This window comes from Lolium perenne, chromosome 7 (genome assembly GCF_019359855.2).
Source record: "Lolium perenne isolate Kyuss_39 chromosome 7, Kyuss_2.0, whole genome shotgun sequence".
NCBI lineage: Eukaryota > Viridiplantae > Streptophyta > Magnoliopsida > Poales > Poaceae > Lolium > Lolium perenne.
This window is the reverse complement of record NC_067250.2, coordinates 107,902,207-107,920,962: the sequence shown is the minus strand read 5'-3', so window position 1 is coordinate 107,920,962 and position 18,756 is coordinate 107,902,207. Positions and strand designations below refer to the sequence as shown.

General features: G+C 40.3%; 1 long non-coding RNA gene across 5 annotated transcripts in view; it reads left to right on the top strand.

The window, feature by feature from the left end:
- LOC127316351 (uncharacterized) overlaps positions 1-18,453 on the top strand; it is a 47,290-nt gene extending 28,837 nt beyond the window's left edge. For 3 of the 5 annotated variants that reach the window (XR_007860276.1, XR_011748480.1, XR_007860277.1), the window contains exons 5-6: positions 18,004-18,067; positions 18,165-18,453. This is a non-coding gene — a long non-coding RNA (uncharacterized lncRNA). Of the gene's footprint in view, positions 1-17,958 lie in introns of all 5 variants that reach the window. The other 2 variants (XR_007860278.1, XR_007860279.1) reach the window with 2 other exon arrangements.
- Positions 18,454-18,756: the final 303 nt, after the last annotated feature.

The window sequence follows — 18,756 nt, the reverse complement described above, 5'->3', positions numbered from 1 at the left end:
CGCTATGAAGGGGATGGAACTGTCCATCCTGGAGATCATTTACTGTTCTTACATGAGTTATGCGATTTATTAAAGTGTGCATGTATTGCTATGCATGAAATTAGGAAGAAACTATTCTCTATATCGCTATCTGGTAAAGCGGCGCATTGGTATAAATTACTGAAGAATGGGGATTCTCTTGAATGGAATGATATTGTGCCCCTATTTTATTCTAAATTCTATCCTCCAAGTGAAATTCACAAAGACCGGAACCGCATATATAATTTCTGGCCTCATGATGGAGAGAGTATTGCCCAAGCGTGGGGGAGATTGAAGTCTTTAATGCTCAAATGCCCCATTCATGAGCTTCCTGGTAATATTATCATTGATAATTTCTATGCAAGACTTTCTTTTCAAGATAAGACCTTGCTGGATACTTCTTGTTCTGGATCATTTACACACAACAAAGAAGAGTTTAAAAGGGACCTTCTCGATCGGATTCAGGAGAATACTGAAGGATGGGAGAACGACAAAGGTAGAGAGTCAGGTATAAGCTATGATTATAAATGCATTGAAGTTTTTATGGATACTGATAAATTTCGTAATATGAGTGCTACTTATGGTCTTGATTCTCAAGTCGTTGCAAATCTTTATAAAGCTTTTGCCTCTCATTTTGAATTGCCTAGGAAGAATTTCTATAAGTATCATGAACTGTATAAAGATAAAATTGATTCATCTATAAATAAATGTGTTGTAATTGAAACTGTTGATCATGTTCTTCCTGAAGCTTATATTGAAAAAACTCCTTTCCGTGATAAAATGAAGGAGTATTTTGTTATAAATAGTGTGGTTAATAAAAGTGAAAAGAAACCTATAGAACCTGAAGAGCAAATAAAGGTTGAACCTGCTATTGCACTAGTTAAAGATCTTGTGACTGAAAAATGTGGAAGATGGTCATATTATTTTTTGTGAAGATGCTTCTAATATTGTTTCACATCCTAATAAGTCTAGGAAAACTAGTGTTCCTATGCTATCTGTTAGAATTGGTGATCATTGTTATTATGGTTTATGCGATACTGGTGCAAGTATTAGTGCCATTCCTTATGAGCTTTACACGGAGATTATGCATGAAATTGGTTCTTGTGAACTTGAAGATATTGATGTGGTTATTCGGCTAGCTAATAGGGAAACTATCTCTCCAATTGGTATTGTTCGAGATGTGGAAGTTCTATGTGGTAAGATTAAATATCCTGCTGACTTTTTGGTACTTGGTTCTGCTGCTAGTAAGTATTGTCCTATCATTTTTGGTAGACCTTTTCTAAATACTTGTGGAGATGTTATAGATTGCAAGAAAGAGAAAATTGTGACTAAATTTGCTGGTGAATCTTATGAGTTTAATTTCTCTAAATTTGCCAAAACTCCTTATAAAGTTGATTTGCCTAATAATGATTTTAGAGTTGAACGGTGTGCATCTATTGCTCTTGCTCCTAATAATCCTTTGCAGCAACATTTGGAGAATAGTGAGAGTGAAGTCTTTAGGGAAGAAAGAAATGAGCTTAATGAAATTTTCCTTCGTCAACCTATTCTTAAACATGATTTACCGGTTGAAGATCTGGGTACAACGCCACCACCAAAGGAAGATCTTGTTTTTGATTTAAAACCATTGCCTGATAATCTTAAATACGCTCATATTGATGATAAGAAAATATATCCTGTTATTATTAGTTCTAAGATTTCAGAGTTTGAGGAAGAAAGGTTATTGGAAATATTGAAGAAACACCGAGGAGCTATTGGCTACACTCTTGATGACTTGAAGGGGATTTCTCCCTCTATTTGCCAACATGCCATTAATATGGAAGATGATGCAAAGCCTGTTGTTGAACATCAGCGTCGTCTAATTCCTAAGATGACGGATGTGGTAAGAAATGAGGTATTAAAACTTCTTGAAGCTGGTATTATATATCCTATTGCTGATAGTAGATGGGTTAGTCCCGTGCATTGTGTTCCTAAGAAGGGAGGAATGACTGTTGTACCTAATGATAATGATGAGCTCATCCCCCAAAGAGTAGTTGTAGGGTATAGAATGTACATTGATTATCGAAAAGTTAATAAAGTTACTAAGAAAGATCATTACCCTTTACCTTTTATTGATCAAATGTTAGAAAGGTTATCTAAAAATACTCATTATTGCTTTCTTGATGGATATTCTGGGTTTTCACAAATTGCTGTTAAAACTAAAGATCAAGAGAAAACCACTTTCACTTGTCCCTATGGAACTTATGCTTATAGACGTATGCCTTTTGGTTTATGTAATGCTCCTGCTACTTTTCAAAGATGCATGTCTGCTATTTTTCACGGCTTTTGCGAGAAAATTGTAGAGGTATTCATGGATGATTTTTCTATCTATGGGAATTCTTTTGATAATTGCTTTCGAAACCTCGATAAAGTTTTGCAGAGATGTGAAGAAACTAACCTTGTTCTTAATTGGGAGAAATGCCACTTTATGGTTAATGAAGGAATTGTATTGGGACACAAAATTTCTGAGAGAGGTATTGAAGTTGATAGAGCTAAAGTTGAAGCAATTGAGAAGATGCCTTATCCTAGGGATGTTAAAGGTATTCGTAGTGTTTTTGGTCATGCTGGGTTTTATAGGAGATTTATTAAAGACTTTTCTAAGATTTCAAAGCCTCTTACTAATCTTATTCAAAAAGATGTACCTTTTGTTTTTGATGATGATTGTAAGGAAGCTTTTGAAACTCTAAAGAAAGCCTTAACAACTGCTCCTATAGTTGAACCTCCTGATTGGAACTTACCTTTTGAAATTATGTGTGATGCTAGTGATTTTGCTGTAGGCGCTGTTCTTGGACAGTGAGTAGATAAAAAATTGAATGTTATTCATTATGCTAGTAAAACTCTTGATGCTGCTCAAAGAAATTATGCTACAACTGAAAAGGAATTGTTAGCTGTAGTCTTTGCTTGTGAAAAGTTTAGATCTTATATTGTTGATTCAAAAGTTACAATTCATACTGATCATGCTGCAATTAGATACCTTATGCAAAAGAAAGATGCTAAGCCAAGGCTTACTAGATGGGTGCTTCTGTTGCAAGAATTTGATTTGCATATTATAGATAGGAAAGGTGCTGATAATCCTGTTCCTGATAATTTGTCTAGATTGGAAAACATTGCTTATGATCCTGTTCCTTTTAATGATAGTTTTCCAAATGAACAATTGGCTGTAATAAAGGTGAGCTCGCGAGATAGTCCTTGGTATGCTGATTATGCTAACTTTATTGTTTCCAAGTACTTGCCTCCAACCTTTTCAGCTCAGCAAAGGAGGAAATTCTTTTATGAATTGAGGCATTATTTTTGGGATGACCCATACTTATATAAAGAAGGAGTGGATGGTATTCTGCGAAGATGTGTTCCCGAATATGAACAACAAGAGATATTGAGTAAATGTGATGGTAGTGCTTATGGAGGACATCACGCCGGAGATAGAACCGCGCAAAAGGTTCTACAATCAGGTTTTTATTGGCCAACTCTCTTCAAAGATGCAAGAAGGTTTATTTTATCTTGTGATGAATGTCAAAGGGTTGGTAATATCTCTAGACGCAATGAAATGCCTATGAATTATACTCTTGTTATTGAGCCATTCGATTGTTGGGGATTTGACTTCATGGGACCTTTCCCCTCTTCAGAAGGTAACACTCATATACTTGTTGTTGTTGATTATGTTACTAAATGGGTAGAAGCCATACCCACAAAAAGTGCTGATGGTGAGACCTCTTTAAGAATGCTTTTAGATATTATTTTTCCTAGATTTGGAGTTCCTAGATATCTTATGACCGATGGAGGTTCTCATTTTATTCATGGTGGTTTTAGAAAAACTCTTGCTAAATATGGTATTAATCATAGAATTGCTTCCGCTTATCATCCTCAAACTAGTGGGCAAGTAGAATTATCAAATAGAGAGATTAAATCTATCTTGCAAAAGACTGTTAATAAATGTAGAAAGAACTGGGCTAGTAAATTAAAGGAAGCACTATGGGCTTATAGAACTGCTTATAAAAATCCCATGGGTATGTCACCGTACAAAATGGTTTATGGAAAAGCTTGTCATTTACCTTTAGAACTAGAGCACAAAGCTTATTGGGCTGTAAGAGAACTAAATAAAGATCCTAAACTTGCCGGTAAGAAGAGATTGCTACAATTGAGTTCTCTAGATGCATGGAGAAGTGAAGCTTATGAAAATGCTAAACTCTTTAAAGATAAAGTTAAGAAATGGCATGATAGAAGAATTATCAAAAGAGAATTTAATGTTGGGGATAAAGTCCTATTGTATCGGTCTCGTCTCAGATTCTTTGCAGGGAAATTACTCTCAAATTTGTGGAGGTGTATCGTTCAGGAGCAATTAAAATTAGTTCTCTACAAGGCGATGCCACACAAGTGGTGAATGGACAAAGACTTAAGCATTATATCTCTGGAGATTCTTATAATGAAGATGTTGATGTTATTTGAGTGGTAACTCCGGAAGCTTTCATCAAAGGCCAATTTGACAGTTCTGCAGAGTTCGACTTTGAATAGGTAACAGTACTGGTAATAAAAAGTCCGCGTTTAACTTTCCGAACAATGTTTTTGCTGTTTTTGGAAAATATGAAAAATTACGAGATCAAAACGGAGTGGAGGAGACGCACGAGGGCGTGCCCCCATAGGCCGGCGCGGGGCCCAGCCTGGCCGCGCCGCCCTATGAGGAGAGCCCCTCGTTGCCCCTCTCCGACTCTGGTTCGACCTGGTACTTTCCTTTTATCGTAAAAATTTCTTCTATATAATCCCCCGGACCCCTGGAGGTCAGTATATCATTTTCTCGTCGTGTTTTGTTTCGAGCTGTTTTCTGCCAGGATCTGCTTCGGATCTAGAGCCACCATGTCTTCGTCAGGAACTCCGAAGGACAGCTTCTTTGAGGACGTCGTCAACCCGTACATGAACGAGCTGAAGATGCACCCCAAGGAATTGTTGCTCGTGGATGGAGAGTTGCAGATCAAAGACGTTCAGGGTCCTAAAGGAGAAGGAAGCTTGGAAGACAGGATGGAGAAACTAGAACAAGAGGTCTTCAACTACAAGAAGATGGCTGAGCGTGAAGTGGACATCTTACACAAGATTGTGTCTGAACTCATTGATGGACACAAGAAGGAGACTGCAAAGCTGTGGGACGACATCCTCTCACTTCACGACACCACCGAAAAACTCCAAGCTCAACTCTATGATGTTCAGAATCAAAACTGTGAGTATGAAAATAGGTTTAAACACATAAGCTATGCTGCTAGTTTCAGGATTCCCGAGACCAAGATGTCGTTTGTTGATGGAGAGCCTCTTCCTTGGAAGTCTGATGATGGGAAGAATTCATCACCACCACCGCCGAAGGAGTAATTCATCATCGGTATGGGCACCCCCTTGGTTTGTTCCAAGCTTGGGGGAGTGCCGCGGTATCACATCATCACTATGTTTTACTTTTTACTATCAAGTAGTGTCATATCATGAGTAGGGAAGTTATCATATAAGATGGGTTGCAGTGTGGAAGTATCTCTCTTTAGTTGGTTGTCTATGTATCCCTTGGTGTGAGTTATCGTTATGGAATATTAATGAGAAGTTTTATCATTTACATATTGCACAACTTATTTTAGTTTGCAATCTCTATTATATGATTGATCTTGTTGTTAGTATTGGTATCACTTTGGGAGCATTAAGTAAATCTATTTGGTTTTGGTAAACTTAGCATTGGTCAATAGCAACAACACATTGAGGTTTAAGTAGAAAAGAGAAATACATGTAGTTGTTTCATTGTCTTTCTTTCTTGATAGCTCTTAGCTTATTATTCTGAAGTTAAAATTGTTTGTGCTTACAAGGAAGATGCATGATTGTTTCTATCACATGTATATTTGTTTGTTTCCCTCAACTCTTATGCTTGCTAATCAACCTTGCTAGCCAAAGACCTGTACTGAGAGGGAATGCTTCTCGTGCATCCAAACCTTAACCCAAACCTATGCCATCAGTGTCCACCATAACTACCTACTACGTGGTATTTTCTGCCATTCCAAGTAAATACTTCGTGTGCTACCTTTAAGCAATTCAAAATTTATTACCTCTTATTTGTGTCAATGTTTTATAGCTCATGAGGAAGTATGTGGTGTTTTATCTTTCAATCTTGTTGGGCAACTTTCACCAATGGACTAGTGGCTTCATCCGCTTATCCAATAATTTTGCAAAAAGAGCTGGCAACGGGGTTCCCAGCCCCGATTAATTAACCTTCATAATTTTACAAAAAGACACTCCTCCATGGTATGTGATTGTTGGAAGGCACCCGAGGATTCGGTTAGCCATGGCTTGAGAAAGCAAAGGTTGGGAGGAGACTCATCTCTAAATAAAACTAAATAAAAAGACACTCCTTCATGGTATGTGAATGATTGGAAGGAACCCGAGGATTCGGTTAGCCATGGTTTGTGAAGGCAAAGGTTGGAAGGAGTGTCAACCAAAAATAAAATTTTATGGGAGCCGCTCTTCGGGAGTTGGTCTGGCAAGGGGGTTAGAGTACCCGCTACCATTCGTTAAAACAACAAACACCTCTCAAAGTTTTACTTTTATACTCTCTATATGATTTCAAAACTGAAAAAGATCCAGCACATGATTTAATCCCTGCTTCCCTCTACGAAGGGCCTGTCTTTTACTTTATGTTGAGTCAGTAAACCTATTTCCCTCCATCTTAAGCAAGCAATTAAGTTGTTGTGATCAAACTATTTATATTGTGATCTGTTTAATCATGCCTTTTTCTCTTCCTTGTTTAGTACAAGTTTTATCTAAATGAATATAGCTTTGAAAGTTATCAATGATTATGAGGAGATTATTATGATTGAGTATGCAAGTTGTGCCATATAAGCTTTAACATAAGAGCGCTGCTCGATAAATAAGTATGATCTGTTAATTGTTCTCTGACCAAGAATGAAGTTTGCCATCACCAATTATGATTTCTTATGCACCTTTATTTGTGATTACCTTCTACTTGTTTCAAGCTGAATTATATGAGGAAGTTGTTCACTAGAATGTCTTGTGTGAATTAATATGATGCTTCTTGTCCGTATTTGGCTTATCGACTCTCCACTCCATAAACATGTGGTACTGTTTACCGAGTTCAGTTTCGCTTGGGGACAAGCGAAGTCTAAGCTTGGGGGGAGTTGATACGTCCATTTTGCATCACTATTTTATATCATAATTTACTGTTATTCATTGATATATTTCATATTTAGAGATGATACTTATGTTATTTCATCTATTTTGCATGTTTCATGATTATTGGAGAATCGCGCACCAGAGCCAGGATTCTGCTGGAAAAAGCACCGTCAGAATGCAATATTTCGGAAGATCAACAATTGACGGAAATTACACTGAAAATCCTATTTTTCCAGAAGACGAAGATAACCAAAAGGAGGAGCCGAGGAGGGCCGCCATGGGCCCCCCATAGGCCGGCGCGGGCCCAGGCCTGGCCACGCCGCCTTGTGGGGAGGGGGCCTACAGCCCCCTCTGGCCTCCTCTCCTTTGCGTACTTCTTCGTCCCGAAAACCTAAGCTCCAGAGGATAGTCGCGAAGAGTCACAGCCGCCTCTGCGGGGCGGAAAACACCTGAGAGAAAAGAGCTCTCCGGCAGGCTGAAATCTGCCGGGGAAATTCCCTCCCGGAGGGGGAAATCGACGCCATCGTCACAGCCATCGAGCTGGACATCATTGGGATCATCATCACCATCATCTCCATCATCATCACCGCTGATACGTCTCCGACGTATCGATAATTTCTTATGTTCCATGCCACATTATTGATGTTATCTACATGTTTTATGCACACTTTATGTCATATTCGTGCATTTTCTGGAACTAACCTATTAACAAGATGCCGAAGTGCCAGTTGCTGTTTTCTGCTGTTTTTGGTTTCAGAAATCCTAGTAAGGAAATATTCTCGGAATTGGACGAAATCAAAGCCCAGGGGCCTATTTTTCCACGAAGCTTCCAGAAGTCCGAAGACGAAACGAAGAGGGGCCACGAGGCAGCCAGAGCATAGGGCGGCGCGGCCCCTGCCCTGGCCGCGCGGCCCTATGGTCTGGGCCCCTGTGCCCCCTCCTGACTTGCCCTTCCGCCTACTTAAAGCCTCCGTGACGAAACCCCCAGTACCGAGAGCCACGATACGGAAAACCTTCCAGAGACGCCGCCAACGCCGATCCCATCTCGGGGGATCCAGGAGATCGCCTCTGGCACCCTGTCGGAGAGGGGAATCATCTCCCGGAGGACTCTACGCCGCCATGGTCGCCTCCGGTGTGATGTGTGAGTAGTCTACCCCTGGACTATGGGTCCATAGCAGTAGCTAGATGGTTGTCTTCTCCCCATTGTGCTATCATTGTCGGATCTTGTGAGCTGCCTAACATGATCAAGATCATCTATCTGTAATTCTATATGTTGCGTTTGTTGGGATCCGATGAATAGAGAATAATTGTTATGTTGATTATCAAAGTTATATCTACGTGTTATTTATGATCTTGCATGCTTTCCGTTACTAGTAGATGCTCTGGCCAAGTAGATGCTTGTAACTCCAAGAGGGAGTACTTATGCTCGATAGTGGGTTCATGCCTGCATTGACACACAGGACGATGTGAAAGTTCTAAGGTTGTGTTGTGCTGTTGCCACTAGGGATAAAACATTGATGCTATGTCTAAGGATGTAGTTGTTGATTACATTACGCACCATACTTAATGCAATTGTCTGTTGCTTTGCAACTTAATACTGGAGGGGGTTCGGATGATAACCTGAAGGTGGACTTTTTAGGCATAGATGCAGTTGGATGGCGGTCTATGTACTTTGTCGTAATGCCCAATTAAATCTCACTATACTCATCATGATATGTATGTGCATGGTCATGCTCTCTTTATTTGTCAATTGCCCAACTGTAATTTGTTCACCCAACATGCTGTTTATCTTATGGGAGAGACACCTCTAGTGAACTGTGGACCCCGGTCCAATTCTCTTTACTGAAATACAATCTACTGCAATACTTGTTCTACTGTTTTCTGCAAACAATCATCTTCCACACAATACGGTTAATCCTTTGTTACAGCAAGCCGGTGAGATTGACAACCTCACTGTTTCGTTGGGGCAAAGTACTTTGGTTGTGTTGTGCAGGTTCCACGTTGGTGCCGGAATCCCTGGTGTTGCGCCGCACTACATCTCACCGCCATCAACCTTCAACGTGCTTCTTGACTCCTACTGGTCCGATTAAACCTTGGTTTCTTACTGAGGGAAACTTGCCGCTGTGCGCATCACACCTTCCTCTTGGGGTTCCCAACGGACGTGCCAACCACACGCATCAACCGCCATCTCCACCGCTGCACCTTGATACGTTCCGACGTATCGATAATTTCTTATGTTCCATGCCACATTATTGATGATATCTACATGTTTTATGCATACTTTATGTCATATTTATGCGTTTTCTGGAACTAACCTATTAACGAGATGCCGAAGGGCCAGTTGCTGTTTTCTGCTGTTTTTGGTTTCAGAAATCCTAGTAAGGAAATATTCTCGGAATCGGACGAAATCAACGCCCAGCATCTTAGAAATACACGAAGCTTCCAGAACACCCGGGAAGGACCAGAGGTGGGCCACAGGGGCCCCAGGAGGGTGGCTGGCGCGGCCCAGGCCCTGGCCGCGCCGCCATACCCCCTCACCGCCTCGTCGCCCCTCCGACTCCGCCTCTTCGCCTATATAAAGGTCCCTGACCTAAAACCTCGAGACGGAAAAGCCACGGTACGAGAAACCTTCCAGAGCCGCCGCCATCGCGAAGCCAAGATCTGGGGGACAGGAGTCTCTGTTCCGGCACGCCGCCGGGACGGGGAAGTGCCCCCGGAAGGCTCCTCCATCGACACCACCGCCATCTCCATCAACGCTGCTGTCTCCCATGAGGAGGGAGTAGTTCTCCATCGAGGCTCGGGGCTGTACCGGTAGCTATGTGGTTCATCTCTCTCCTATGTACTTCAATACAATAATCTCATGAGCTGCCTTACATGATTGAGATTCATATGATGATGCTTGTAATCTAGATGTCATTATGCTAGTCAAGTGGATTTTACTTATGTGATCTCCGGAGACTCCTTGTCCCACGTGTGTAAAGGTGACAGTGTGTGCACCGTGTGGGTCTCTTAGGCTATATTTCACAGAATACTTATTCGCTGTTATGAATGGCATAGTGAAGTGCTTATTTATATCTCTTTATGATTGCAATGTGTTTTGTATCACAATTTATCTGTGTGCTACTCTAGTGATGTTATTAAAGTAGTTTATTCCTCCTGCACGGTGTAATGGTGACAGTGTGTGCATCGTGTTAGTACTTGGCGTAGGCTATGATTGTGATCTCTTGTAGATTATGAAGTTAACTATTGCTATGATAGTATTGATGTGATCTATGCCTCCTTTCGTAGCGTGAAGGTGACAGTGTGCATGCTATGTTAGTACTTGGTTTGGTTATGTTGATCTGTCATGCACTCTAAGGTTATTTAAATATGAACATCGAATATTGTGGAGCTTGTTAACTCCGGCATTGAGGGTTCGTGTAATCCTACACAGTTAGTGGTGTTCATCATCCAACAAGAGGGTGTAGAGTCTAGCATCTATCTATTTATTCTGTTATGTGATCAATGTTGAGAGTGTCCACTAGTGAAAGTATAATCCCTAGGCCTTGTTCCTAAATACTGCTATCGCTGCTTGTTTACTGTTTTACTGTATCTGTACTGCCTGCAATATTACCACCATCAACCACACGCCAGTCCTGGACAGCAAAGCACTTTTCTGGTGCCGTTGCTACTGCTCATATTTATTCATACCACCTGTATTTCACTATCTCTTCGCCGAACTAGTGCACCTATTAGGTGTGTTGGGGACACAAGAGACTTCTTGCTTTGTGGTTGCAGGGTTGCATGAGAGGGATATCTTTGACCTCTTCCTCCCTGAGTTCGATAAACCTTGGGTGATCCACTTAAGGGAAACTTGCTGCTGTTCTACAAACCTCTGGTCTTGGAGGCCCAACACTGTCTACAAGAATAGAAGCTCCCGTAGACATCAAGCACTTTTCTGGCGCCGTTGCCGGGGAACGAAGGAAAGCTACACCATTTCCTCCCTCGTCAACTATGCGCCGTCAAGCACTTTTCTGGCGTCGTTGCCGGGGAGGAAAGGTAAAAGGCACTCATACTCCGGTTCCAGGTAACAGTACTTTTCTGGCGCCATTGTATTTGTGCTCGAAGCTATTTCCTTTAGATCCTGCAATTGCATCTTTTTGTTTCTTGTTTACACTAGTTAGGCATAATGGAAAACAACAAAAATATGAGAGATCTTTATGAACTTTATCTTGAATTAGGACATGATGTGTTTGAAGAGAGAATTAAAAAACCCATGGAACTTTATATGCATGCTAATGGGAATGTTATTAATATGAATGCTTTGAACACTATTGTTGCTAATGCTATGGAAAATTCTAAGCTTGGGGAAGCTGGTTTTGATGAGCATGATCTTTTTAGTCCCCCAAGCATTGAGGAGGAAATTTACTTTGATGATACTTTGCCTCCTATTTATGATGATTATAATGATAGTAGCCTTTTGTTTCCACCTGTTATGGAGGAGAAATTTGATTATGATTACAATATGCCTCCTATATTTGATAGCTACTTTGTTGAATTTGCTCCCACTACAACTAATAAAATTGACTATGCCTATGTGGAGAGTAATAATTTTATGCATGAGACTCATGATAAGAATGCTTTATGTGATAGTTATATTGTTGAGTTTGCTCATGATGCTACTGAAAGTTATTATGAGAGAGGAAAATATGGTTGTAGAAATTTTCATGTTACTAAAACACCTCTCTATGTGCTGAAATTTTTGAAGTTACTCGTGTTTTATCCTCTTATGCTTGTCACTTTGTTCTTCATGAATTCATTTGTGTACAAGATTCCTCTTCATAGCAAGCATGTTAGACTTAAATGTGTTTTGAATTTGCCTCTTGATGCTCTCTTTTGCTTCAAATACTATTTCTTGCGAGTGGATCATTAAAACTGCTGAGCCCATCTTAATGGCTATAAAGAAAGAACTTCTTGGGAGATAACCCATGTGTTTATTTTACTACAGTAATTTTGTTTTATATTTGAGTCTTGGAAGTTGTTACTACTGTAGCAACCTCTCCTTATCTTAGTTTTGTTGAATTGTTGTGCCAAGTAAAGTTGTTGATAGTAAGGTTCATACTAGATTTGGATTACTGCGCAGAAACAGATTTCTTTGCTGTCACGAATCTGGGCAAAATTCTCTGTAGGTAACTCAGAAAATTATGCCAATTTACGTGAGTGATCCTCAGATATGTACGCAACTTTCATTCAATTTGAGCATTTTCATTTGAGCAAGTCTGGTGCCTCAATAAAATTCGTATTTACGGACTGTTCTGTTTTGACAGATTCTGCCTTTTATTTCGCATTGCCTCTTTTGCTATGTGGGATGGATTTCTTTGTTCCATTAACCTCCAGTAGCTTTGGGCAATGTCCAGAAGTGTTAAGAATGATTGTGTCACCTCTAAACACGTGAGTTTTTGATTATGCACTAACCCTCTAATGAGTTTGTTTTGAGTTTGGTGTGGAGGAAGTTTTCAAGGGTCAAGAGAGGAGGATGATACAATATGATCAAGAAGAGTGAAAGCTCTAAGCTTGGGGATGCCCCGGTGGTTCACCCCTACATATTTCAAGAAGACTCAAGCATCTAAGCTTGGGGATGCCCAAGGCATCCCCTTCTTCATCGACAACATTATCAGGTTCCTCCCTTGAAACTATATTTTTATTCGGTCACATCTTATGTACTTTACTTGGAGCGTCTGTATGTTTCTTGTTTCTGTTTTTGTTTGAATAAATGCTTGTGTGGGAGAGAGACACGCTCCGCTGGTTCGTATGAACACATGTGTTCTTAGCTTTTAATGTTCATGGCGAAGGTTGAAACTGCTTCGTTAATTGTTGTATGGTTGGAAACGGGAAATGCTACATGTAGTAATTGGTAAAATGTCTTGAATAATGTGATACTTGGCAATTGTTGTGCTCATGTTTAAGCTCTTGCATTATATACTTTGCACCTATTAGTGAAGAATACATAGAGCTTGCTAAAATTTGGTTTGCATAATTGGTCTCTCTAAAGTCTAGATAATTTCTAGTATTGAGTTTGAACAACAAGGAAGACGGTGTAGAGTCTTATAATGTTTACAATATGTCTTTTATGTGAGTTTTGCTGCACCGGTTCATCCTTGTGTTTGTTTCAAATAACCTTGCTAGCCTAAACCTTGTATCGAGAGGGAATACTTCTCATGCATCCAAAATCCTTGAGCCAACCACTATGCCATTTGTGTCCACCATACCTACCTACTACATGGTATTTCTCCACCATTCCAAAGTAAATTGCTTGAGTGCTACCTTTAAAATTTCTATCCTCTACCTTTACAATATATAGCTCATGGGACAAATAGCCTAAAAACTATTGTGGTATTGAATATGTACTTATGCACTTTATCTCTTATTAAGTTGCTTGTTGTGCGATAACCATGTTCCTGGGGACGCCATCAACTACTCTTTGTTGAATATCATGTGAGTTGCTATGCATGTTCGTCTTGTCTGAAGTAAGGGAGATTTACCACCTTAATGGTTAGAGCGTGCATATTGTTAGAGAAGAACATTGGGCCGCTAACTAAAGCCATGATCCATGGTGGAAGTTTCAGTTTTGGACATATATCCTCAATCTCATATGAGAAAATTAATTGTTGCTAAATGCTTATGCATTAAAGAGGAGTCCATTATCTGTTGTCTATGTTGTCCCGGTATGGATGTCTAAGTTGAGAATAATCAATAGCGAGAAATCCAATGCGAGCTTTCTCCTTAGACCTTTGTACAGGCGGCATAGAGGTACCCCTTTGTGACACTTGGTTAAAACATGTGCATGGCGATAATCCCGGTAATCCAAGCTAATTAGGACAAGGTGCGGGCACTATTAGTATACTATGCATGAGGCTTGCAACTTGTAGGATATAATTTACATGATACATATCCTTTATTACTACCGTTGACAAAATTGTTTCTTGCTTTCAAAACCAAAGATCTAGCACAAATATAGCAATCAATGCTTCCCTCTGCGAAGGGCCTTTCTTTTACTTTTATGTTGAGTCAGTTTACCCATCTCTCTCTATCTTAGAAGCAAACACTTGTGTTAACTGTGCATTGATTCTTACATACTTGCTTATTGCACTTGTTATATTGCTTTGCATTGACAACTATCCATAAGATATACATGTTACAAGTTGAAAGCAACCGCTGAAACTTAATCTTCCATTGTGTTGCTTCAATACCTCTACTATGAATTTATTGCTTTATGAGATAACTCTTATGCAAGACTTATTGATGCTTGTCTTGAAAGTACTATTCATGAAAAGTCTTTGCTTTATGATTCATTTGTTTACTCATGTCATTTACCATTGTCTTGGATTGCTGCATTCATTACATATGCTTACAATAGTATGATCAAGGTTATGATGGCATGTCACTCCAGAAATTATCTTTGTTATCGTTTACACTCGGACGGACGAGAAACTAAGCTTGGGGATGCTGATACGTCTCCGACGTATCGATAATTTCTTATGTTCCATGCCACATTATTGATGATATCTACATGTTTTATGCATACTTTATGTCATATTTATGCGTTTTCTGGAACTAACCTATTAACGAGATGCCGAAGGGCCAGTTGCTGTTTTCTGCTGTTTTTGGTTTCAGAAATCCTAGTAAGGAAATATTCTCGGAATCGGACGAAATCAACGCCCAGCATCTTAGAAATACACGAAGCTTCCAGAACACCCGGGAAGGACCAGAGGTGGGCCACAGGGGCCCCAGGAGGGTGGCTGGCGCGGCCCAGGCCCTGGCCGCGCCGCCATACCACCTCACCGCCTCGTCGCCCCTCCGACTCCGCCTCTTCGCCTATATAAAGGTCCCTGACCTAAAACCTCGAGACGGAAAAGCCACGGTACGAGAAACCTTCCAGAGCCGCCGCCATCGCGAAGCCAAGATCTGGGGGACAGGAGTCTCTGTTCCGGCACGCCGCCGGGACGGGGAAGTGCCCCCGGAAGGCTCCTCCATCGACACCACCGCCATCTCCATCAACGCTGCTGTCTCCCATGAGGAGGGAGTAGTTCTCCATCGAGGCTCGGGGCTGTACCGGTAGCTATGTGGTTCATCTCTCTCCTATGTACTTCAATACAATAATCTCATGAGCTGCCTTACATGATTGAGATTCATATGATGATGCTTGTAATCTAGATGTCATTATGCTAGTCAAGTGGATTTTACTTATGTGATCTCCGGAGACTCCTTGTCCCACGTGTGTAAAGGTGACAGTGTGTGCACCGTGTGGGTCTCTTAGGCTATATTTCACAGAATACTTATTCACTGTTATGAATGGCATAGTGAAGTGCTTATTTATATCTCTTTATGATTGCAATGTGTTTTGTATCACAATATATCTATGTGCTACTCTAGTGATGTTATTAAAGTAGTTTATTCCTCCTGCACGGTGTAATGGTGACAGTGTGTGCATCGTGTTAGTACTTGGCGTAGGCTATGATTGTGATCTCTTGTAGATTATGAAGTTAACTATTGCTATGATGGTATTGATGTGATCTATGCCTCCTTTCGTAGCGTGAAGGTGACAGTGTGCATGCTATGTTAGTACTTGGTTTGGTTATGTTGATCTGTCATGCACTCTAAGGTTATTTAAATATGAACATTGAATATTGTGGAGCTTGTTAACTCCGGCATTGAGGGTTCGTGTAATCCTACACAGTTAGTGGTGTTCATCATCCAACAAGAGGGTGTAGAGTCTAGCATCTATCTATTTATTCTGTTATGTGATCAATGTTGAGAGTGTCCACTAGTGAAAGTATAATCCCTAGGCCTTGTTCCTAAATACTGCTATCGCTGCTTGTTTACTGTTTTACTGTATCTGTACTGCCTGCAATATTACCACTATCAACCATACACCAGTCCTGGACAGCAAAGCACTTTTCTGGTGCCGTTGCTACTGCTCATATTTATTCATACCACCTGTATTTCACTATCTCTTCGCCGAACTAGTGCACCTATTAGGTGTGTTGGGGACACAAGAGACTTCTTGCTTTGTGGTTGCAGGGTTGCATGAGAGGGATATCTTTGACCTCTTCCTCCCTGAGTTCGATAAACCTTGGGTGATCCACTTAAGGGAAACTTGCTGCTGTTCTACAAACCTCTGCTCTTGGAGGCCCAACACTGTCTACAAGAATAGAAGCTCCCGTAGACATCAAGCACTTTTCTGGCGCCGTTGCCGGGGAACAAAGGAAAGCTACACCATTTCCTCCCTCGTCAACTACGTGCCGTCACACCTCGTCACCGCTGTAACAATTAGGGTTGGATCTTGATTGTTTGATAGGGGAAACTCTCCCGGTATTGATTTCTACTTGTTATTGATGCTATTGAGTGAAACCATTGAACCAAGGTTTATGTTCAGATTGTTATTCATCATCATATCACCTCTGATCATGTTCCATATGATGTCTCGTGAGTAGTTCGTTTAGTTCTTGAGGACATGGGTGAAGTCTAAATGTTAGTAGTGAATTACGTTGGGTAATATTCAATGTTATGATATTTAAGTTGTGGTGTTATTCTTCTAGTGGTGTCATGTGAACGTCGACTACATGATACTTCACCTTTATGGGCCTAGGGGAATACGTACATCTTGTACTCGTTTGCCAATTGCGGGGTTGCCGGAGTGACAGAAACCTAAACCCCCGTTGGTATATCGATGCAGGAGGGATAGCAGGATCTCAGAGTTTAAGGCTGTGGTTAGATCTATCTTAATTACTTTCTTATAGTTGCGTATGCTTGCAAGGGGTATAATCACAAGTATGTATTAGTCCTAGGAAGGGCGGTGCATTAGCATAGGTTCACCCACACAACACTTATCAAAACAATGAAGATTAATCAGCTATATGAAGCGAAAGCACTAGACTAAATTCCCGTGTGTCCTCAAGAACGTTTGGTCATTATAAGTAAATAAACCGGCTTGTCCTTTGTGCTAAAAAGGATTGGGCCACTTGCTGCAATTATTACTCTCATATTTTACTTACTCGTATTTTATTCATCTGCTATATCAAAACCCCCTGAATACTTGTCTGTGAGCATTTACAGTGAATCCTTCATCGAAACTGCTTGTCAACACCTTCTGCTCCTCGTTGGGTTCGACACTCTTATTTATCAAAAATACTACGATACACCCCCTATACTTGTGGGTCATCACTTGTCAACACCTTCTGCTCCTCGTTGGGTTCGACACTCTTATTTATCGAAAATACTACGATACACCCCCTATACTTGTGGGTCATCACTTGCTTGCTCTCCTATGCATTGTTGCCTATGGAGCTTAAATAATATGATGACAACTTTAAAACAATGGAAAAGCATATTATTGATAAATTGTGAAATATATGTGAGAAGAGTAATTTAACAAACTTATAATGCTTAGTGAACATGAATAGTTTTGTGTGGGTTCGTTTTGCCCTCTTCTTCCTGCTCTACTGCTATTACTCTGTTAGGACCATGAATTTGGTTCTAGCAAAAACTACAACTGAACAGATCACTGAAAGTCGGGGGTTACCGATAGACAATGTCCATGATCTGTAAAATTTTGAACTGCAGTCCCTACTTCCTTCGAGAATAGGTTCATCATATCATATCTAATGTTATCCCTTATAGCTAAGAATGAATTAGGTAACATGCTTTCGTAGTAGATAAGAACTGAGTTGCAATTCTCAAGTACTTACCTCTGCTAGGAACTTCACTTAAATATTGCAGCTATTTGTTCGCCAAAAATAATTTAAGTTGCTCCAAAAACTGCAGCTGAGATGAAGATCAGCAGGATGGCTGCTACGGTCCCAGCTTGGTATTAGTTATTTCTAAAAAAGTATAAGTTTTTCCTAGATTCAAGTCCATCATGTCATATTTTACAGGTGTCAGCCAAACATAAATCGATTTAAATATGTTATTTTAACCATTTTTAGTGGCGCCTCACAAATGGATAGGACGCACCACCTGAGAGGAAGCATTTGAACCAAAGCTCCTCATGACAGAGATGCATGGTCAGCAAAAAATCACGAGCAACATTCTCTTTCGGTGATATGCATTTCTTAAGTGTAATAGGAGTTGTGAGTTGAGCTACCATAAGATCCAGGTAAACAACATCTTCATCGAGTTACCTACTTTCAGTACGCCAATTGTTTTTGGTTGAACATTTGTAAAATATAACTTCTCTGGCAATTTGTCCTTGAATACAAAAAAAATACTTATGCATGTGTAACTTTTTTGGACGAACTCTTTGATGATTATGCGTCAGATGAGTTTCTCAAATTTCCAGAGAAGCTGACATTTTTTTGGGCACGCGGTTCTACTGAAGGGAATGAGTTTATTGAGGCCAAGAAGAAGAGTACAGATTGTAAGAATGATGAAGTTGTATTTTCTCAAGTCTTGGTTTGTTGATTAGGCATATGGTTTCGGTCCAAATATAAGGAAATCCTAAAATTATTTTTTAGGTTCCTTTCCGCTTCAGCATCATAAAATTATTAGATTTCTTTTTGAAATTGCAATGTAACTAGG